At 34.1% G+C, this 24,072-nt stretch overlaps 1 long non-coding RNA gene across 4 annotated transcripts; it reads left to right on the forward strand.

Annotated features, from left to right (window-relative positions):
• The first annotated feature begins 515 nt into the window (after positions 1 to 515).
• On the forward strand, positions 516 to 19,159 carry LOC107852602. 4 transcript variants are annotated; one of them, XR_007053112.1, is made up of 4 exons: positions 516 to 5,570; positions 17,418 to 17,487; positions 17,819 to 18,262; positions 18,335 to 19,159. It is a non-coding gene; the product is annotated as an uncharacterized LOC107852602 (long non-coding RNA). The 4 variants fall into 4 exon arrangements; XR_001669497.2 differs by having other exon boundaries at positions 18,010 to 18,262; XR_007053111.1 differs by having other exon boundaries at positions 516 to 17,487.
• Positions 19,160 to 24,072: the final 4,913 nt, after the last annotated feature.

Here is a 24,072-nt window from a genome sequence, read left to right on the forward strand (position 1 = left end):
AAAGAGTACTTTTTTTATTTCTTCTCCTTGATGAGTCACTTTCACTGCTGAGTGTTTACTACAGACCTTCAGATCTACATTTACATGAATTCATCATCAAATTAATTTTATTAATAAACTATGAAAAAGTCTATAAAACTTAACATAAATTTTATGATAACAAACTCTTTATTATTTAAAATATAAGGCTTCTATAATAGCCAGATAAAATGTGTATAGACAAATACATATGAACAACAAGTATGTTCAAACATATTACCTTTCTTCTCTTGTTCTTTATTCTTGTTCTTTTTGATCCTCCTCACCCTCTCCTCTTCAACGAACACAATACATCCTTAATTGACTCCTTAAGATTCAACATGCGCTCTATCGAATTTTCGTCGGCCGATATGTGCACCATTGCCCTTGCCTTGTTTGTCGACACACCATGGGTAATATATCTTGACGCAAGATTTTCACCACTCAAATCTTGGTGATTGGTGTCATCCTTACTACCTTTAAAGTTATGAAAATCATGCCATGTAAATTGACCTTCAAGACATTGATAAATGCATCCTTCAAATTTTTTGTGTATTCAACAAGTTTTACATTGTATGTCTTCTTTATTTCATGAACGGTTGGAATGAGGTAAGAGTGCACAATCTATGATAAATAAATATAATTAGTAACAAATTCAGTTTTTTTAACTAGAAAATTAAAAAGAAAATTTCATGCCTTTTTACTCCTTGTTCATAAGGATAACCTTCAATAAGTCTTTCACTTTTTGAAGTGTGCCACCTTAGCAGTCTAAGAATGAGCTGAGGGTGATCCCGAAATTCTCTGTTACCTTTGCCAACTTGGGAAAAGACTTCATAGATCCAAATCTATAATCAAATAAAATATAAATAAATAAATAAAGAACGTTCAATATATAAATAATGCATAAGTAACTGGTTATCTATAATAAACTATTCAAATGATTGATCATACCTACAAAAAATACCCAAGAAAATCCATACAGAGTGTATGATGCACCATTCCTCTTAAGACATATCTCCTTTAGCCGTTAGAAATCTATCATTTTCTTGTGATACTCGAGATCGAATGACTCTTTCCATGGATACTTACAGAAGAATTAGATAAAATTGGTCATCTTGATGATGTCCACCTCAACATTGTTTCTTCATCCCTGGCAAGAAAAATTGTGTACACAAATTAGATCAAATAACACATATATTGTCATCCTTCTCCAACCTATCTCCTCCCAAAAGCTTCACCAACTTCTTTGCACCAATATTTTTTTGGTTACCCTCTTGTAAAAATCTCCACCACTCTCAATTACCCGATTGTACTTTGATTACAGGAATATTTGGAATAATTTAGCTTGCTGATCAATGCAAACTTCTACAAGTCAAAACAAGTTGGATTATCACTGATGCAAATCCATGTCTCTCGTTCTCCTTAGGGTTATCCTTTACTCTATGCAACAAGGTATAGTAAATAAGTTGTTTATTGAACTTAATAAACTTGGACAACTTCTGTAAGAACCCAAAACACAACAGCTTGAACCTAGATTTAAGATTTTGATCATCTAGAACCTTCGTAAATTTACCGTTGAGTGTCATCCTAGACTGAACAAAAATTTTAGCTGAAAAAAAACAACATCATCAGAAATAATGGTGAGGTCGAATCTCTTACCAAAAATGTACCTTACACTATGAAGCATGGAAAACGCCTCCTCATCTAACTCCTCTTTACTCGAACTTTCCTACTCAAAATGTCTCCAACTACATTCCCCAACATTTCCTTTATCAAATAACTACTACCTTTCCGACTCTTCTGCTTTAACTATTTCCCTCTTTGAATCCCTTTAGTATTCTTCTCCTTTTTTAATAATACCCATGTTAAGCAACACACATATACCTTTAGTCATATTTTAGATAAGATCTATAGTAGATCAAATAGTCTATTAAAAGAGCGATAATTTGCAACAGTAACAATGGAAAAATACAGAATCAAAACCGACAAATACCATTATAATGGAGAAGAATCATCAATTCTTGTTGATGTACAAAGGTATGGAATTTTATTTTTAACTTTTCTTGAAGTATTGTTTCATGTTTGTAATTTTATGGTCCAGATTTGCAGATCAAATTCGTTAGAGAATAAATGAAAGGTAGATTTGGTCCTACTAAGTGTGTCAACTTATTTATAACAAATCTTAATGTGCTAAATAATAAATTTTAATTATAATAAAATATGAAGAAATAATAATTTTATTGATAAATAATATATGGGTACAATTCTTGTTTTCTTGATTCTTGTCTCTTGATTTTCTTCATAATTCGAGGGTCGTTGGTAGCGTATTTTCTTGAATGTAGGAAGATTTGAATTTGATATGAATTTTATCAGTAATTCAAGGATCGTTAGTAGCATATTTCTCAAATATATAAAGATTTGGATTTGACCTCCAGAAAGGAGGTTTTTTGGTAGATCTTCTTGAAGTATATGATTATAAAGAATAGAGAGTTTTGATCTCTTTTTGTGAATATTCCATAAGTTTATGGAGTTTTGGAGATACTTGATCTCTTTGTGAATATTCCATGTTGAGTAACAGATCTGTCTTTTCAAGAAAATATTTACCCCTTTATATAAGTATAATTTAGGATTTTAGGTTAGAGTAGCCTCCAAGAACTCCAACAAAAATTAGATTCGTCTTGTAGAGTCCCACATATTCTCTGTAATTAACAAAAAGATAAATTGCTATTCCTCTAGGTGTGTTCTTGAAGTGAAGCATCCTTTTAAGTAATCCAATAGTGTCATGCTATTATTACTTAGTATTCATATGATGAAGGCACATTGATCTTCTTTTTTCCTCTCAAATATCATTTTGACTCCAATTCTATTTTCATTTACATTGTTGGCTTATATAGCTCCCCCTTCCTTTACTTCACTATTTTGTGTGAGTTGAAACTCCTGCCTCTTCTAGTTAACTAAGCTGCTTGCGGAGCGAAGACGAGAGACAGGACACAAGAGTTGAGGTCCGTCATTTTGATTTCTTCTCTGAACTTACAGCGTATGACTTTTCGGTTCATATTTATCCAAAATATTTTCTACACACATAAATTTTGTAATAAGCTCAAAACATTCAAAATAATGATGTAAAAATACAATTATATATGCATAAGATATGAAGCAAAAATGTATTATAAAAATTTACTTATAGCCTAATATAGAGTAATTTCCATGATAGTCATTCATATTCTGAAAATTATCTACAAATATCATTTTTGTTTTTTAGGACAAAAATATCACTCAATTATCTCTATTTTCCTAAAAAAAATACACTATACTTCAAAAACATTTCTTCTCTCCTAGTTGACATACCATGTCATTAAAATTTATTTTTTACATATATAATAAATCTATTTAACTTATCAAATTTATTTAACTAAAGTTTTATTCTATTTTTTTAAAAAATAAACACACATGATATATTTATAATTGAGGAACAATTTAATTATGTACTTTAAATTTTATATTTATTTTGTCTTTCTTAAAAAAAAATATAAATTATATTTATTCTTTATTCGATACGAGAAAAACTATTACTTCACATGATAAAAATGTCAAATAATCACACAACTTAAAGGGAAATAATTTGTCTCGTAATGTTATGCACATTACTCATCAATGAAGTAGTTGATATGTAAAGGTTTGAATTATTTTATTTGGTACTTTTCAAAATTTTTTAATTTATTTATTTCACCACTTAATAATATTTTTAAAACTCAAGGTATTTAAATGAATTGGTACTAATTTAATATTTTTTGATTATTTATTCATATACTAAAGATTCTTAAAATGTAAAAGAAATAAAAATGATGGCTTTCGAATTTTCATATACGTACTAAGTGTACTATTTTTGAAGGAAAGAAAAATTATTTAGTCATGAAACAAATTAATTTTTTTTAAAAAAATATTAACAAAATGATCCAATATTACAAATGGATCTTTAAAATAGTACCCAACCAATTATCACTGGTTTTTTGTCGGTTTAGGGTGAGAAAAGAATATAAATTGGCATTTAATTATATAATAAGACAAAATATAGTATAATAGAAATAAAAATTAATACGAAAAAACTAAATTAAAATAATACATTTTTGTTTTCTAAAGTTTTTTGCCTATATTAACTTTGCGGATTTATTTGATTCGTTTATGAATTTACTTGGAAAAAATTCGCAAGACGAATTCATTTTTTATCAAAAAGATCTTGCTTAAAATTTTGCAGGTGGTCTACGTGCGAATTAAAATTTTTCGGTGATAATTACCTTTAAGATTTTTCGATCAAATTTTGTTTGACAAAAAAAAAACTTAAATTTTCTGCTTCAAATTTTATTTGATAGAAAAATTTGTAGGCTTTTCATCGAATTAGTTTGGTTGAAATACTTTGTAGAGAACTAGGTTATTGGTAAATTCTGTTGCAAATTTTTAATAAAGATTTTTTTGTACGTAATTTAGATTTTTCTTGTAGTTTATAAAACGTAGGTTTGAATAAATGAGCTTGAAGAATTAGACAGGTTTATATTTAAGAAAATAAGATTTTATCAACATGGCATGCCAAGTTGGAGAGAAGAAGATTTTAAAAATGTTAAATATTTTTTGAAGAAAATAAAGATAGTTGGGTGATATTCTTGTGCTAAAAGAAATAAAAATAATATTTACAGTCAATTGTCAAAACATGAGTGACTATATGATAAAGAGTTGTCTTGGGAGATTCACTCCTAAATATAAATTATTAGAGAGATGACATTCTTAATTATCTATTTCGTCTTGAACATATATGTTTAATATGCCGATCTACATTATATTTATTGAATTAGATCTTGAGATATTGTTGCTTTTCGGGCACTAAAACTCAAAAATTACAACTTAGCACGTCTTGATTTGTTATCAAGTTGAATTATTATACGCGTGTCGCACATTATTTTTTTTAAGATATGGTAAATATGGTAGAGTATATATTTCGATATTCTAGAGGATCTACTTTTATTGAAGGTGTTTTATTTATTTCTTTTTGCTTCTTAATGTTTTGTGTATAAATAGGGTTGTATTATCTTGTATTCAAGAATGCACAGAAACATCGATTTTCTTGTTTTTCTGTCTCTTTTTGTAACATGGTATTAGAGCTTCGTCAGATCGTTAAAATTCATATCCACTCTTGTTGATAGCAATTACTGGTTCATCACTTTGTTGGTTCTCTTCTGTCTTTTATTTTTTTGTTGACGTCAATTTATTGAGCGAATATCATGTACAAGAATGATATTTCTCAACCTATTTCCATTATTCTCAATGGATCTAATTATCGTCAGTGATGTGAGGCAATGCGTAGTTTTTTGAAAGGGATAAAGTTGTGGCGATTTATCTCTAGTGATTTAACTTGTCCAAAGAAAAGTGAGACGGATTAAAAGTTTGCTGATCATTTAGAAGATTGAGATAGTCAAAATCATCAGATCATTATATGGTTTTGGAACACTTCTGTTTCAAGTATTCATCTCCAATTTGGACAATTTGACACTGCAGAACAGGTATGGGATCATCTTTCTCAACGGCATACTATTTTTTATCTTTTACATTGACCACGCTCACCTATATCGTTTAAATTAATAGAGGATGATTGTTGTCAATAGCTCAACTTATGTTGAGGTCGAATCCACGATGAGCGAAATTAGCTTTCTAGTCCTATGGGTGTTAATAGTTACTAACAAGATACCCTCAATCTAAACAAAGTAAAATACATAATTTAAAATAGGGTTTGATCTGCCACAAGGATTGATCAATGTCTATTAAAAACAACAAATCTTATTGAAAATTCAAGATGAGCAAGATCTTGGGATTATGTCTACCTAAGGGAAAGTTATGCATGGGTGCATGATGATTTGATGCAAATTCTAGTCATTAATGATATGGTGGGCTAGGTTGAAGGTCCTTGAGGTTAGTTTGTCAACAAAACCTCAAGAATTTCACTCATTGACCCTTTCGAGTACCTAATGAGGGTATCAATTAAACCACCTAATAGGTCAATTGGGTATCCCTATTTCTAGGAAGATGCCCAAGACATAGCAAACTTTCTACTCACCCTTATTTTTAAGATAGCGAAAAGATAGCAACCTACAGCCATTATTGTCCACTATTGCTTCGTCACCCATATCCCTCTTTTAAAGATGATATGGGTTCCAAAGTTCACCTGCATCCCCTTCCAAGGATGATGTGAGCTTCAAGAACTTGGGGCTTTCACCCAAAAATCCATCTTGGGCATTTGGGGTTTTCAGCCACAAACTCCAACTAATTCAGACAAGCAATAGTGACACCCATCATCAACAAACTAGAATTACACAAATACATCACAACCCACATATAATTGCACCTTAGTTCAACATAATTTCAAGACAAGAAAGTTTAGCTACTCATGGAGTTATGAAGAAGAAATATACCAAAAGGCTCATTCAAAACATCCATGACAATAAAAAATTAGAAGGTTCTTCAATCTAACTTCAATTTCACCAACTTTAAATTGGAAAATTCAAACACAAAAATTTCTCAAATTAGTAGGGTTACAAATTCTCCAAAAGTCAATTGTTCAAAGTTTAAGATACCAAATGGGAAAGGGTTTTAGCATTATAAGAGATTTGGGGTCGACTGAAAAAAATAACAGACTTGCCCCTGGGCATAAACCCACCTAGCTACGATTGCCATAGCTTGTCCGCAATCGCAGCTACCACGACCGTAGTCAAATATTTATGGTCGCGGAGGATGACCAATCTTGACTGGCCACGATCGCGGCCCTCAGACTGCAATCCCAGTATCTAAGCCTGATTATGTGCAGGGTCTTCAGTTGTGCTTTTTTCTTCCCCTTTTGATTTCTTTTCAGCTCAAATCTACATCTTTCTATCCCATCACCTGTGTACCTGCAAGCTATAAAAATTAGTGCATTCAACTAACAAATTTGTCTCATTTATACCTTAAAATCATAGTAGTGTGCAAGAATTTTAGATATAAATGAGTGGTAAATTCACGACTCATCAACGCCCTCAACTTAAACCTTTGCTTTTCCTCAAGCAACACTACCTCTTACTCAATGAGACAATGTAAATTTAAGCCCATTTATACAATCCAATGATCACAATGACCTCAAACTTTACTACTACCACATGTAGCTCTTCAAACATATGACAAGCTATTCTCATGACACCCCTTATCATGAAATACAATCTCAAAGATGCAAGGGACTTTAAAGAATAACAATGCAACAATCACTAACACTCTAGAAGTTACTCTCTATTGACCTTAACTCCACTATACTCCTACTGCCTCATTATTCGAAAGATGACAAAATCTCCCACTTTAATTTATTTACATGTCTCCTCACAAGAAGGGAAATCCCTCACACACCAAATTATCAAATATGCAATAATGGATTTAAGTTTGAAACTCTCTCTCACAAGGAATCTCAATGTTAACAAGTACCATACCATAGGCTTGCCCTTATTTTCCATCACCACTATAATGAATAAACTTGGTTGGAGATCTAGAAAGTTTTTTGAGCCTGTATCGTAAGTTCGTTGAAGGGTAGAATATCATTTAGGAACAAAGTGGCTACACCCTCTTTGAACATCTACATCATACTATTCCATCCATCTAACTTTTTGACCATGGATCACTTATTTTATTTTCACACTTTACGCATGATTATTTTAGCTCCCTTGATTTACCCAACTTTCTGAAAACATATTTCATTCGCCTATTTCTTTTGCAATCTATGCCTCATTCTTATTTTCATCATTTCTTTCTTTTTCACTTTTTCATTGTTTACCTCATAGGCATCAATTTACATTACATTGGCCCAAGGTCATCCCTTCCAAATTTACCACCCCTAGCTTAGGCATTTAACCTCAATTTTTATTTTTTATGTTCAAGGAGGGTAGGGTTCAAGACAGGTAAAAAATTTAAATGGATCAAGGCTTGTAACGTGGTTGCCAAAGAAAGGCTTGAAGGCTCGAATTGGGTGACTAGGGGTACTATCCTAAGCATGGGCAGACTATTTAAAGTGGGTTTTCATGTTCACTAAGATGGCCTAGGATCATTTTACCAACCAAGCATACTCAAAATTAGCCTTAAGAGACTAACGGGGTAGTTCTAGATGGAACAAGTATATATAAGATTTAGGCAAATATGCTCACCACACATACCATGCAAACTACTCAAATGGGCTCAATTTTTCTTCCCACTAGAGGCCAAATGGAGTATCTATCAATTTCTACAAGACAAAATTTTAAAGTCACAAAAAGAGGTAAAACATTGTTACGAGGTCACTCACGTCCATGCCCTTTATTTTATTTTTAAAAAAATTTTGGACGGAGGGGGGTGTTTGCTTTGCATTTGCACCACACACAATTTGCTATTTATGGCACCAAACCAAGTCGACGTCTTATATTTAGCTTTCATACGAGAAAATATTATGGCTACTCAATATTTACCATAGATATAAATGTGATACCAAATCCAAAATGTTACAGGTACTTAGATCCCCCTTAAATTTGGCTCAAAACTTAATCACAGTGATTTTCTTTTAAGAATGTCGTCACTCAATCTGTCATAGAAAAAGGTTCCTCTGATGTCACCATAAACAAAATAAAAATAAATTAAAAATCTAAAAATAAAACAAACAACTAATCCATGAAATGTAGACACCATAAGAATGCCCAAATATTACAACCCAGAAAAATAAAAATCATCCAAAATAACATAAAAAATCCAAAAATATCTCAATAATACAGGCCTAAATGAATAAATACGGAGACAGGCACTCCCAACTAAATGGCTTGCAGTGTCCTCACTGCATAAATAATAAAACATAAAGAGAGATAAGGGTGTTCCCTGAAATTGTATCAAGAGCTGCTCTTGCCCTCGGACTCTGTTTCATCTCCAGCATCATCAAAACTGCACCACCACTCAACTGAGGCCTCATTATCTCTCTCCACTCTGGAAGAAGGTAGTCTATCTCAGGGTTTTAAGACCATCCATAGGCCCTTTACCCCTTCCACATCTTGCTAAAGAACTTGTCTCTCTTCTTCTCCTTTTTATTCATCTCCTCATAGGAGTCCCAAAGATCTCTATGAGACTCTGCCAATGATAAGTAGGCCCTCTCAAGCATAGCAATGGTGACTCCCTGTGTCTGCTGATCCGCCTCATAATTTTCATAATTAGAGCGAAACATATAAGAATGGCAGTCATGGAGGGCTTTTTTAGCCCCTGAGGCAATCCCGACACAAGCTCCGTAATGGATCTAAAATCAACACAAATATCCTCAATGGGCCCAGCTGAGGATGGCCTACAAGACTCTAGATCCTCACATGTCGACTTACCTAAGTCTATCTTCTTATTTTCGCTCTTTGCTGGACATCCTTATCCTAAATTTTGAGAGGATAAATCAGGGTGCCAGGATGCACCCAAGTGTCTTTGGGGTATACCTCCACCCTGGCTCTTTTGTAAAGCTCAATAATTAGAGAAGGAAATAAGAGATGCATACCACTATGAATCTTGAAGAACTTCATGTTTGAGACCACAAGCTGACCAACATTGAAAGAAATGTCATCTAGTATACAAGAAACCATCTGGGCCCACAAGTTTGGAGTTGCTGTTATGTGGGTGCAAGGAGAGACTCAGCTACAGATGATGTTCAACCAAATACAAGCCCCAACAGTGAAATCATTCATGTATATATTTCTCTTGGTAGCCTCCCAAGAGACCTCTTTGCCCGAACACAACTGCCCCGCTATCCATCTATCTAGCTCATACCCCTTTGCTTCAAATTCAGCCATATCTACATTCAGGAGCCCATATATGGCATTTATATGTTTGTCCCTAAAGTTTACCTTCTTTCATCAAATCTTGATTACCAAGTACGAGAAAGGCACCATGCTAAGATTAATGTAGAACTCTCTTACCCACTACTCATTTGCCTTACACAAATTTGGGGCAAAATATCTCCACCCTATGGTAATCAGCCTATCATGGAATGCTGAAAGATTTTTTGGCACCTTGTCCAAAAAAATACTCCTCTCTGAAAGTATCTTGAGTTTTGGAAGATCACTATAGTACAGATTATGGCACTCTTAGGAAATAAAATGAACTTGATTGTAGTCTCCCATGATGTAAACCTGAGAAACATGAGAACAACACAACAAATTCATCATCAACATTTTCCATGTACAAACTATGATATGTTGTCCAATAAAGCTCATAGGATGGCTACTTGGTGGTGTTTGGACAATAATTGAAAATGCAGGATTTTTGGCCTAGTTTGAAATTCAGCCTCAAATATGGCAATCATGGTCCACTGTGCCTCAATTGCGATGCCTCGATCATGATCTAGTAGCCGCAATCACGGTATCCGACCCCAGATTAGACCAGATTTTCAACAAAGAAAAATGCCAAATTCTAAGCCAAAAATGTTCCAACACAGGAATTAATATCAATATCATTGAACAAGATTCATAGATACTCGATCATGCCCTTAGAATGTGAAAACAACTAGTTAAGAGTTCTTTTGGGCATTTGATCGAGAACTTGGTGTACACACTATGTTTCTCTCAATTTTGAACGCAATTTGGGTACTCAAGACTTTCCCACATATGTTCACACCATTTATAAAAGCTAACCACTACACAAGTATAAATAATTAACAACTTAGCAATGAAAACCATAAGTTTAGTCCTCCCCTAGTTCATGCATTCTATGACCTATTATAATAATTTAAGCACGAATTCAAAATACTTACTGAAGTAATGATGCAAAATGGATTCTAAGATGCTTTTGGATGCCTAAAATATGACCAGAAGTGAGCACAATTTGAGAGAAAAGTTGACAAGGGGTGTGGGGGAAATGGGGCATTCAGATGGTCATCTAAATAGACTTAACCATGATCGCGGACCGAGGTCTGCGATCGAAAATAAGTGGTGACCGTGATCGTGGAGACATGGGGCCTACAATCGCGGTAACTAAGGGTATTTCTGCACCTTTATTTTCCCATGTTCAGCTTATACTCTCTTTTGACAAACTTTTCCTTGTTCAGTTTAACATGCAAAATTTCACATTTTTCCCTTCTCAACTTAGTCAAAAACACTTCAAAGTGTAACAAATGCATGGATTAATCAATGACAAAAATAAAATCTATGCTACTAAATTAAAAACAAAGGATACGATCCACTTTTATGGCATTTGTGGGTTTCGTCCCACATAGTGCCTTAGTTATCGTCGTGGCACGACGTCCTTTATTTTTCTCAGGTTAGATCCTCAAGGGACCCCTCATTCATTTCCTCTTCTTCAACATCTGTAACCGACACCACTTGAAGCTCCATGGGCTGTTTCTTTATTTCGCATACCCAGAAGGACACTTCACCATCATGGACTCTAAATCTTATTTCCCCAAGCTCCAAATCGACAATGGATCTTTAGGTAGCAAGGAAAGGTCGACCAAGGATAATGGGCACCTCTTTGTCAATCTCATAATCTAGCATCACAAAAATTTCCGGAAGAATGAATTTATCCACTTTCACCAACACGTGTAATAAAACACCAACCAATTTTTTGATAGACCGGTCCGACATTAAAAGCCTCATCGACATTGGAGTAGGGGTACTCAATAAAAGACTCTGATATATTGCAAAAATCCTGAGATTAATACTTGCACCAAGATCACATAAAGCTTTTTCAAACTTATGTGTCCCAATAATGCACAGAATTATAAAAGCCCCGAGTCCTCATTCTTTTCTGCTATTGTGCTACTCATGATAGTGCTACACACATGGGTGACTTGAATGGTGTCACCTTCAACAATATTCTTCTTCGACATCAATTTCTTCATAAGCTTAGCATACCCCAAAATCTCTTCGATAGCCTTGAGTATTGGAGTATTGATACAGAGGTTGCTAAGCTGAGCTATGAATTTCTTGAGCTTGTCATTCTCTTCTTTTCTCTTAACCCTTTGTGGAAACGGAGAAGGGATTTTCATAGTGGGCAATGTATCACTTCGTGGCTTCTCATTTTTTACCTTATTTTTATCAATTTCCACAGGTTCCTTTTCATCCCCTTCTTCTTGAGATTTCGGAGTTTCTTATTTTAGCTCAACCACAACTTTTTCCTTTATATTTTGTTGCTCAATATTGGGCTCTTTTGTACCCACACTTTCTCCCTCAATTTCCCTTAAATTATCCCCGAGGGTTTTCCACTCCTAGTGACTATTGTTAAAACTTGAGCATCATTTTTTAATACACCATAGTGTCACTAGAAAGGCCCCCCTTTGGTTTAGCATTTAATTAAGAAGAGATTTGACCTATTTGCATTTCCAATTGCTTAATAGAAGCAGAATGGGGAACAGTCGTTTGATTGATTTGCAAAAAGTCACCTTTCAATTCACGAACCATCTTGTCTGTTCCTTTCACTTTCATCAAAATTCTTGCCAAGACATCTTCTATTTTTTATTTGTTGGGGTCAACAGTATTTGCTTCTTTGTTATTTTCCCAATCATGAAGGAGCACTAATGATCATTGTCATGGTCTTTATCCCTTCAATCACGATCGTGATCCCTATCTCTGTCGTTCCAACCTTGGTTCTTACCTTGCCTTTGATAGGCGGGGTGGGAACTCCCTGGATAATTGGCCAAATATCGAATCTCTTCATCAAGCTTCTTGGCCTCTTTATCATCATAGGCTTTGGATGCAATGTCATTCACCGCTTTTGTGGGTGCGCCCATCACATGTTTCTTTAAAAGCTCTAATTGTGTCATCATTTTTGCGATGTTTTTCTCCATCTCTTCTTCTCTCTGCCTTTTCTCTTTATCAACAAAGGAGGTAGTTGGGGATCCTTTTGGTACCTAATCTCCACGGGTGTGCCACCCCTAGTTTTGCTTGGTAACTTCCTCAAGAAAATTTGTATCTTTATGATAAGTCAACTTCATTAGAGCCCCCTGTAGCATTGTTAACCACAATTTTTTTGAGTTGATTTAGAGCCTATAAGAAGATTTGGAGAAGCTTCTTCTCCGGGACCTCATGGTTGGGAGATTCCATGAGTTTTCTATTAAATCATTCCTACACCTCGTACAAGGGTTATCCATTTAATTGTCGAAAGTTAGTAATTTTATCACGCAATTTTAGCATCTTGCATGGTGGGAAGTACCAGTCAAGGAAGGCAACAGTGAGTTCATCCCATGAAGTAATTGATCCATCTAGAAGAGATTATAGGCACAATACTACCTCTCCTGTTAGAAAAAATGGGAAGAGGCACAACTTGATGGACTTTTGGGATATGTGTTCAATATCAAAGGTTGTACACACTTCAACTAAATTATTCAAATGCAAATTGGGGTCCTCATGGGCTTTACCCCAAAAAGTCCCTTTATTTGCAGCATATTAAACATGACACTCATGACGTGAAAAACTTCTTTCCCATGAGTAGGCAGGATACAAATGGTACTTGTACACCCAACGTCATGGAGTTGCACCTTGTCATTAACAGGACCGTCGAAGGACACAACATGACTTGCATTTTCACTCATGGCTCTAGGTATACTATGGAGATCACCTAAAAGAAAAAAATAACAATCAAAATAAATACGCACCACTAGGGTATACCCTAAGTAAAAATCAACACCTTACAGCTGAAAACTAAATTTCACTCCCTAGCAGCGGTGCCATTTTGATCACGCTCACCTATACTATTTAAATTGGTAGAGCACGATTATTGTCAATAGCTCAACTTATGTTGAGGTCGAATCCACGAGGAGCGAAATTAGCTTTCCAGTCCTATGGGTGTTAATAATTACTAACAAGATACCCATAATGTAAACAAAGTAAAATACATGATTTAAAATGGGGGTTCATTTGGAACAAGGATTGATCAATGTCTATTCATGTTAACCAACTAAAAACAACAAATGTGATTGAAAATTCAAGATAAGCAAGATCTTGGGATTATGTATACCTAAGGGCAAGTTATGCATGGGTGCTTGATGATTTGATGCAAATTCTAGTCATTAATGTTATGGTGGGCTAGGTTGAAGGTCCTTGAGGTTAGTTTGTCAACAAAACCTCAAGAATGTCACTCATTAACCCTTTTGAGTATCTTACGAGTGTATCAATTAAAATTACCTAATACCGCAATTGGGCATCCTTATTTCTAGGAAGATTCCCAAGATATAACAAACTCTCTACTCACTCTTATTTCTAAGATAGCAAAAAGATAGGAACCTACATCCATTATTGTCCACTATTGCTTCGTTACCCATATTCCCCTTTCAAGGATGATATGGGTTCCTAAAGTTTACCCACATCCCTTTTTCAAGGATGACGTGAGCTTTAAAGAACTTGAGGCTTTCACCCATAAATCCATCTTGAGTATTTGGGGTTCTAACCCATAAACCCCAACTAATTCAGACAAGCAATAGTGAAACTTATCATCAACAAACTAGAATATACACAAATACATCACAACCCACACATAATGACACCTTAGTTCAACATAATCCCAAGACAAGAAAGTTTAGCTACTCATAGAGTTAAGGAGAGGAAATATACCAAAAGGTTTATTCAAAGAATCCATGGAAATGGAAAATTAGAAGGTTCTTCAATCTAACTTGAATTTCACCAACTCCAAATTGGAAAATCCAAAGAAAAAAGTTTCCTCAATTAGTAGGGTTACAAATTCTCCAAAAGTCAATCATTCAAAGTGTAATATACCAAATGAGAAAAGGTTTTAGAATTATAAGGTATTTGGGGTCAGCTACAGTCTTGCTCCTCGGCATAAACCCGCCTAGCCGTGATCGCTGTAACTTGTCTGCGATCGCAGCTACCACGACCATTTTTTATTCTCCTAATCGTGGAGGATGACCCATATTGATAGGCAATGATTATGGCCCTAAGATCGTGATCGCAGTATCTGAGCTTGATTATGTGCAGGGTCTTCAACTATGCACGTTTCTTCTCCTTTTAATTTCCTTTTAGATCAAATCCACATCTTTCTATCTTATCACCTGTATGCCTGCAAGATGTAGAAATTATTGCATTCAACTAACAAACTTGTCTCATTCATACCTTCAAATCATAGTAGTGTGCATGAATTTTGGATGTAAATGAGTGGTAAATTCACCACTCATCGCACATCATTTTCAATTGATGAAGGATATAGCCAGCTTGAAATAAGAAATGAGTGAACCTGTCTATGAATCTCTCCCTAAGATGGATTTCATCTGTAATCAATTGAACTTGACCAAACCAACTCTAAAAATTCTAATGTTGCAAATTTTTTGCTAACCACAATAATGACAAATTGATTCAATTCTTAATGGCCCTTACTAATGATTACGAACCAATTCGGGTTACAATGCATAACCAGTAACCTTTGCCAACTATGGGAGATATTCTTTATCACCTTACATCTAAAGATACTTATTTGGATACTACGCATTTATTGGATAATTCAAGTCTTGCAGCCACTAACAGGATTGGTGTCAAATTTGTCATAATCGTCATCAAACTAGTCATTCTTTTCATGATTGCCCAGTTATTGGATGCAATAAATGTAAGAAAAGGACCATATCTCTAGGAATTGTCCTCTAATATGCAATTATTATAAAAAGAAAGATTACTTGATTGGGAACTATCCTACTCGTACTCAAAACAAAAATTGATCTCATTTGAATCAACCGTTCAATCCAATTTTTAGTAACCAGTAATTTCAAGACTTTGTCAATTGACCTTCAATATCTCCTCAGTAATCTCCTCGCTTCAACTAGTAATAGCCCTGCAGCTCTAATTACTCCTTTAGAGTAATTCACTTTGGTACTTCAATCCAGTACATAGCAATCACATGATGTATTCTTTCAAGATTTTTTATGATCTAGATGCTCTTTCCAGCCCCTCATATTTATAGTGTTGATGGATCCAATATGAATGTTAGTAATAAAGGATACATTTCATCATTAGATCTCTCTTTTCCTGATACATTTATAATTTCATGTTTAAATTTTATTCTTATCTTTTTTGGCCAATTGTGTAATTCTAGATATGATGTAAATTTTTCTTCTCAGGGTTGTTGATTGCAGGACCTTTAGATGGGTCAAATCATTAGGATATGCCGTAAAGTTGGGTATATGTTGTTGGGTGGAGGGTAAAAAATGAGATCACACTTAAAAAGAAAAGTGTACTCAGAAAAAAGAAAAATACACTAATTCTCCCACGTTGGTGGGAGAACTAAACTTTCAAGTGTTGTTATAAAGAAACACATCTCCACATAAACAGTGAGGCAAGAAAAAAAAAGTACCTCGCGCTGTTGGTGTCGTCGCTCGCTCGGCTCGGCTTCGGCTTTGGATTTAGAAAATGATCTATATGATTAATTTTTTAGACAAATTTTATTTGAAACTTGTAAAACAAGTGAAGTTTTAATCCAAAATTCAATGGAATAATTTTCTCCATATGCATGCATATTTCAGCCGTCATGCAAACACATGTGCAATACATCTCGAAAGGAACGCGAACTTTAGATAAAAAGACATTGTTTTGAAAAAAGGGCAACCTGCTATCGCAGGTCAAGTGCAGACTGGCTTAGACTGGTACAGGTTAGGCGCAGAAGCCACTGGAATGGGCAAAACATCACCTACGACCACAGTTTAGGCACAGTTCCAGCATAGACTGAGGGCAGGTGACGTGACTGTTCAGTAATAATGCAGATTTTCTAGAACCAATGCTTCCTTTTCGAAGGAACACCTAATGGATATAAATACCTGACTTATTCTACAGGTAGATACATAATTTTTAGAACTGAAAAACACTTATTGTCTTCTAAAAACTCATTGTGATCATCTCCCATTGAGTGAGTTTGAAGAATCCGATAGTTTGAGGTACCTCTACTATTGAATTGTAAGCCATTTATCCTGGAAGAAAAAATTCCGCAACCTTGGGTACTTGAGGGGAATTAATTCCTTAAGGACACTCCGTGAATTTAGAGGACTTGGCTTTATTTTCGTTTTAAAATATAACACACTTCTTTGATAGTTTATATTGAACTTGTGTTGAAAAACTTCATAAGTATTCTTGAAATAGTCTTGAACATGTGTTGAATTTTAGTGTATAAACATACAGATTGTGTACTCAAAATAACAATCTTAAGAAATTGACTTTCCTAATCTGTATTGTTTGATTTTTGGAGATCAAAGATTTATGCTTTCTACTCTGTTTTATCACAAGTTAAAGGTTATTCGATTAACGATTGGAAGACATAAAAACTTTATCGTTAAACTAGAAACAAGTAGTGTTTATAAGTTTCTACAAACTTGTAATTAGTATATTTTTACACTAAAATTGATTGTCTTTTTGTAACAGGAAAAATGACTACAGATGGTCATATGAATGATGCTAGGACAAGTGTGGCAGCAACGAGTGTTGATAAAAGGTAAAATTACAGAAACTAGCATCCTTAAGATTATAATTACAATAAATAACAACACTTTTTCAAAATTGCAGCTTATAGCAAAAGTAACAATATTTTACCCACTTCATAGTAATAGAAGAATATCTATTTTCCTGTTGTGCATATGTATTTATGAGTAATACATATATATTTGTATATGTATTTATATAGAAACATTTTACTTATATACAAAATACAATTTGCTATTTTTCGTAATTATGAAACTGTTGATATAAAAGTTATAATTAAGGCTACAGAGTTGCTATTTTTGAAATTTTCCCTTGATAAAACTACTCATACGAGTGCTCCGCAGGCAATGGCACCAGTGGAGACACTCGAAAAATTCGTGGGTGTTGATTTTAAAAGGTGGAAACAGAAGATATTCTTCTACCTTACAATCTTGTATCTTTAAAGATTTAAATTTTAAGAAACTCCAGAATTGCCAAAGAAACTTCGAACCAGGAGCGATTTATTATTACGGAAACATTCTGATTTTCTATACAGGAATTCCATTCTGATTTCCTATATAGGAATTACATCCGAAGTGGCCTTACAGACGATCTATTCAACATGTATAGTGGAATGAAGACTTCAAAAGAGTTGTAGAGTGCGTCATAAATAAAATACTCCGCTTAAGATGATGGAGTCAAGAAGTTATATGTTGCAAGATTCCTTGAGTATAAAATGATTGACAACAAGTCTGTCATATCTCAAGTACAGGAATTGTAAGTTGTCATCCACGATCTCCTTATGAAAGGTATGAGTTTGGTGAATACCTTATTTGAATATGTTAAAAATATTCTTAATGTTCATATGAACTTTATTGTAGGTTTGATTGTGAACAAGCCGTTTCAAGTCGCTGCAATAATAGAGAAGTTGTCACCTATGTGGAAGTACTTTAAGAACTACTTGAAACATAAATGAAATGAGATGATAGTCGAAGATCTCATAGTAAGGCTGCTCATTAAAGAAGACAACAAAGCCGCAGAAAGGAGGTTAAAAGGTAATTCTGCAATGAGTAGAGCAAACATTGTAGAAAACAACTACAACAACTCGAAAAAACAGAAAAAAGTTGGACAAGAAAACAATCAACCTAAGAAAAAATTCAAGGGGAAATGCTTTAATTGTGGTAAGATTGGCCACAAGTCAACAGATTGTCGTGCCCCAAAGAAAGGCGAAAAAAAGGACCAAGAAAATATGATTGAATCTAAGAACGAAATGGACGATCTATGTGCCTTGCTGTCTGAATGTAACTTGATGCAAAATCCTTGAGAATAGTGATAGATTCTGGTGTCACCCGCCAGATTTGTGGAAATAAAGAGTTGTTTGTTGCATTTTCTCCAGCTCAAGGTGAAGAGAAGATGTATATGGAAAACTCTGCAATGGCAAAAGTTAAAGAAACAGGAAAAGTCTGCCTGAAAATGATATCTGGCAAAGTGTTGACTCTTAACAATGTCCTATATGTACCGGAGTTAAGGATGAACTTGATTTTTGTATCACTTATTAATAAAAATATATTTAAATGTGTATTTATTTTTGAAAAAATTGTAATTAGCAAAGGGGAAGAGTACATAGAAAAAAGCTACCTTACTGAGGGCCTATTTAAGATGAATGTAGTGACTGTTGAAATCAATAAAAATTCAGTTTCTTCTTACTTTCTTGAGTCTAATGATTAGGACATGTCAATTACAAAACTTTTCAAAAACTGATTAACTTAGAAGTGTTGCCAAACTTTGAATGCAATAAATCAAAATGTCAAATGTGTGTGGAATCAAAGTATGCTAAGCATCCGTATAAGTCCATTGAAAAGAATTTCAGTCCCTTAGACTTAATATACACTGACATTTGTGATATGGATTCAACACCATCTCGTGGTGGAAAAAAATATTTTATAACTTTTATTGATGATTGCACTAAATATTGTTATGTCTATTTGCTAAACAATAAGGATGGAGCAATAGATGCGTTTAGGCAATATAAAATAGAAGTTGAAAATCAGTTAGAGAAAAAGATCAAACAATAAGAAGTGATAGGGGTGGAGAATATAAATCTCCTTTTTGCAGAAATATGTGTAGAGAATGGAATTGTCCATGAAACTACGACCTCTTATTCACCTCAATCTAATGGAATTACAGAAAGAAAAAATCTAACCTTAAAAGAAATGATGATGCGTTACTAATAAGTTCAGGTTTACCACAAAACTTGTGGGGTGGAAGCTATCCTTAGAGCTAAACGAATACTCAATAGAGTGCCCCATAGTAAGACTTATTCAATTCCATATGAAAAATAGAAAGGAAGAAAACCTAACTTTAAATATTTTAAAGTGTGGGGGTGTCTCGCAAATGTCCATATTCCTATGCCTAAAAGGGTAAAAGTAGGACCTAAGACAGTGGACTCCATGTTCATAGGATATGCTAAAAGTAGTAAAGCATGTCGATTTTTGGTTCATAAATCCGAACATTCGAATCAAATAATGTTGAGTTCTTTGTACACATTTATTCGTATAAAATTAGACATGAACAGTCTAGTGGAGGGTCTAAACAACCTCTAGATGAACCAAGTGATGATGTACATAATGATAAAAATTCAAGACATAGTACACGTCAAAGAACATCAACTTTATTTGAATCGAATTTTGTAACATTTCTCATAGAAAATGAGCCTCAAACATTTAAAGAAGCGATGTCGTATTTAGACTCTTCCTTTTGGAAAGAGGCAGTCAATAGTGAGATTGAATCAATCTTGAGCAACCATACATGGGAGTTGGTTGATCTTCCTCTAGGGAATAAAATTTTAGGTTTTAAATGGATCTTCAAAATGAAAATAAAAGCAGATGGTACTATTGAAAAATATATGGCAAGACTTGTAGTAAAAGGCTTCAAACAGAAAGAAGGCCTTGATTTCTTTGATACATGCTTGTAACGAAGATAATGTCAATTCAAATTTTAATTACCTTACAATGGTATATGATCTTGAAATATCCATCAAATGATGTGAAAACAACATTTCTAAATAGAGAATTAGAGGAAGAAATTTACATGAAATAACCTAAGGGTTTTGTCATTCCTGGTAAAGAAAAGAAGGTGTGCAAACTAGTTAAGTCACTTTATGGACTAAAACAAGCACCTAAACAGTGGAATGTGAAGTTTTACAAAACCATGTCGGCAAAAAAGTTTAAGATAAATGAATGTGATAAATGTGTTTACATTAAAGAAACTCCAAATCACAAGGTCATTGTTTGTTTGTATGTGGATGATATGTTGATCATCTATAGGGACATTTCTGACATAAATGCAATGAAAAGAATGCTTGAGAGTAAGTTTGATATGAAAGACCTTGGAGTTGTAGATGTGATCTTAGGAATAAGAATCCATAGAACTCCACAAGGATTGGCATTGTCACAGTCTCATTACATCAAAAAGGTACTTGAAAAATTCAAGTCTTTATAATTTGGTATTGCTAAGACTCCATTGGACGTGAGCTTTGCACTTCAAAAGAATAAAGGTGAAAGTGACTCACAGTTGGACTACGCATGAGTGTTGGGATGTTTAATTATATCATAAATCGTACACAGCTAGACATAGCATGTGCTATTAGTAAGTTGAGCTGGTATACGAGTAATCCCAATAAAACTCATTGGATGGCAATGAAAAGAGTTTTGGGTATCTTAAATACACTCAAGACTATGCTTTGCATTATAATAAATATCCCACAGTACTTGAAGGATATATTGATGCAAATTGGATCATCAAATTGAATGAAGTAATATCTATGAGTGGATATATATTTACTATAGGTGGAGGATCAGTCTCTTGAAAATCGTCCAAGAAAATATGTATTGCTCGCTCCATAATGGAATTTGAGTTTATCACACTAGATAAAGCCAGAGAAGAAGTAAAATGGCTCCAAAATTTCTTGGAAGATATTCCTCATTGGCCCAAACCATTGGCACCAGTATGTATACACTATGATAGTCAAGCGGCAATAGGTAGGGTAGGGAGCATAATGTACAAAGGTAAATCTTGTCACATAAGAGAGAGACATAATACCATTAGAAAACTTTTCTCCAGTGGAATTATCACTGTTGACTATGTGAAGTCAAAGGATAATATGTCGGATCCACTTACAAAAGTCCTATCTAGAGAGGAAGTTGAGATAAAATCCAAGGGAATGGGTTTACGGCCTAGGACAAGTCAGCATGGTGGTAACTCTATTTAGCAGATTGGAGGTCCCGAGAGCTAGGTTTAAGGACATCAAACAAAGTTGTGTCTGACAGGTTCAACATTGTCAATATACCCAATCCATTCTCATTATATAGATAATGTTTAGTAAACAAGGATAAGACTTATGGTGTGAAGTCTTTTAATGATTATCTAAATTTGGAATATGTGACCAAATAGTTTAATCTATAGAATTGAACGTTTAGAAATCACCTATGTGTGTGAGTGGAAGCTTCTTCAAGGATATTGTTAGTAAAGGCCTATTCTTTAAGCTCTCATAAAATCGGAATGTATTCATGGGTGAAACGAATAAAATCGTGAGAACCATAATGGTCAAAAATTAGTTGTATGACATGTGTTGTGTAGGTGTATATTAAAGTTGGATGGTTCAAAGATATCAAATCTACTGATTGAGCAAGTGCATCCGATGCATGTTCACTACTGAAAGTTCAAAGTGAAACCCACTTATCCAGATGCAATCAGTCTTTGCTTGATGATCACATACTTGTCCTTAAAATTTTTACAAAGAGTAGCCATTCTCTATTCATGTGGGAATTTTTGGGTTTAAGTTGAATATGTGAATGGTAAATGGAGAAAGTTGGTGGAGAAAAAAAATAAGATCACACTTAAAAAGTAAAGTGTACTCAAAAAATAAGAAAAGTCTACTAATTCTCCCACATTGGTGGGAGAAAGAAACTTTCATGTGTTTTTATTAAGAAACACATCTCCACATGGATAGTGAGGAAAGAACAATGAGGTAACTTGCATCATTGTCGTCGTCGTCGCTCGGCTCAGCTCAGCTCAAATTTTGATTTGAATTTGGATTTGTCAAATGGTTAACCGATATAATTAATTTTTTAGACAAATTTTATTTGAAAATTATAAAACAAGTGAAGTTTTAATCCCAAAATACAATGGAATAATTTTCTCCATATGCGTGCATATTTTAGATGCCATGCAAATACATGCGCAATGCATCTGGAAAGGAATGTGACCTTTAGATAAAAGGGGCGACCTGTGGATGCTAGCCAGGTGTACAAGCCACTGTAATGAGTGAAACATCACCTACAGCCACAGATCAGGCACAGTTCCAGTACAGACTAGGTGCAGGTGACGTGACTGTTCTGTAATAATGCAACTTTTCCAGAACCAATGCTTCTTTTCTGAAGGGACACCTAATGGCTATAAATACCAGACTTATTCCTTAGGTATATACATAATTTTTAGCACTGAAAAATGCTTTTTATCTTCTAAAAACTCATTGTTATTATCTCCCGTTGAGTGAGTTCGAAGAATCCGATAGTTTGAGGTACCTCTACTATCGGATTGTAATCCATTTTATCCTGAGAGGAAAAATTCTGCAACCTCAGGTATTTGAGGGGAATTAATTCCTTAAGGACACTTTGTGAATTCAAAGGATTCGTCTTTATTTCTATTTCATGTTATATCTTAATTGTAACACACTTCTTTGATAGTTCATATTGAACTTGTGTTGAAGGTGTTGAAAAACTTCATAAGTGTTCTTGAAATAGTCTTTTTCTAGTGTTGAAATTTGGTGTATAAGCATACAGATTGTGTACCCGAAACAACATATGTTTGAACTCACTAGTCTGTATGTTCGTCAATCATCTCCCATGTCTCGATTATGTGTTGTTTCTTCTAGCTTTCCTCTATTATTATGGCATCAACGTCTTTGTCACTGTTCTTTGAGTAAACTTCGTCCTTTAGTTTCTAGCAAGTTATTAGGTTATTTAGTGAGAAAATTTTGGATTTTATTGCATGTAAACAAGACAAACAAACTGATTTATCTTTTAATAATAATTCTTCTTTTTTAAAGGTTCCTTTTGGTTTAATCTATTTCGATGTTCGGGGCCCTTCTCTTTTATTGAGCATCACTAGATCATGATACTTTATCATTTTTGTTGATGACCTTTTCTCGTTCACATGGATATATATTATGAAAAATCATTCAGAATTACTTTAAATCTATATTAATTTTTCCAATATGGTTGAAACTCAACTTGGTAAAATTATTAAAGTATTTTGTCGTGACAATGCTATGGAATATCATGATTCAAAACTTTTGAATTTCTTGTCTGAAAATGGTACACTTTTTGAATTCTCTTTCCTCGGCACCTTCCAACAAAATGAAAGAGTTGAATGCAACCATCGTCATATACTTGATTTTGTTTAGACCATTATTATTTCTTCATTTTCCCTAAGCATTTTTGGGGTGAAGCAGTTCTTACTATAGTATTTACTATCAACAGACTTCCATCATTTGTTCTTGAAAACATGTCTCCTTATGAACGACTTTACAAGGCGGCTCATGACTACAAATTACTTG

The sequence above is a fragment of the Capsicum annuum genome, chromosome 3 (genome assembly GCF_002878395.1).
Source record: "Capsicum annuum cultivar UCD-10X-F1 chromosome 3, UCD10Xv1.1, whole genome shotgun sequence".
In the NCBI taxonomy this organism is placed as follows: domain Eukaryota; kingdom Viridiplantae; phylum Streptophyta; class Magnoliopsida; order Solanales; family Solanaceae; genus Capsicum; species Capsicum annuum.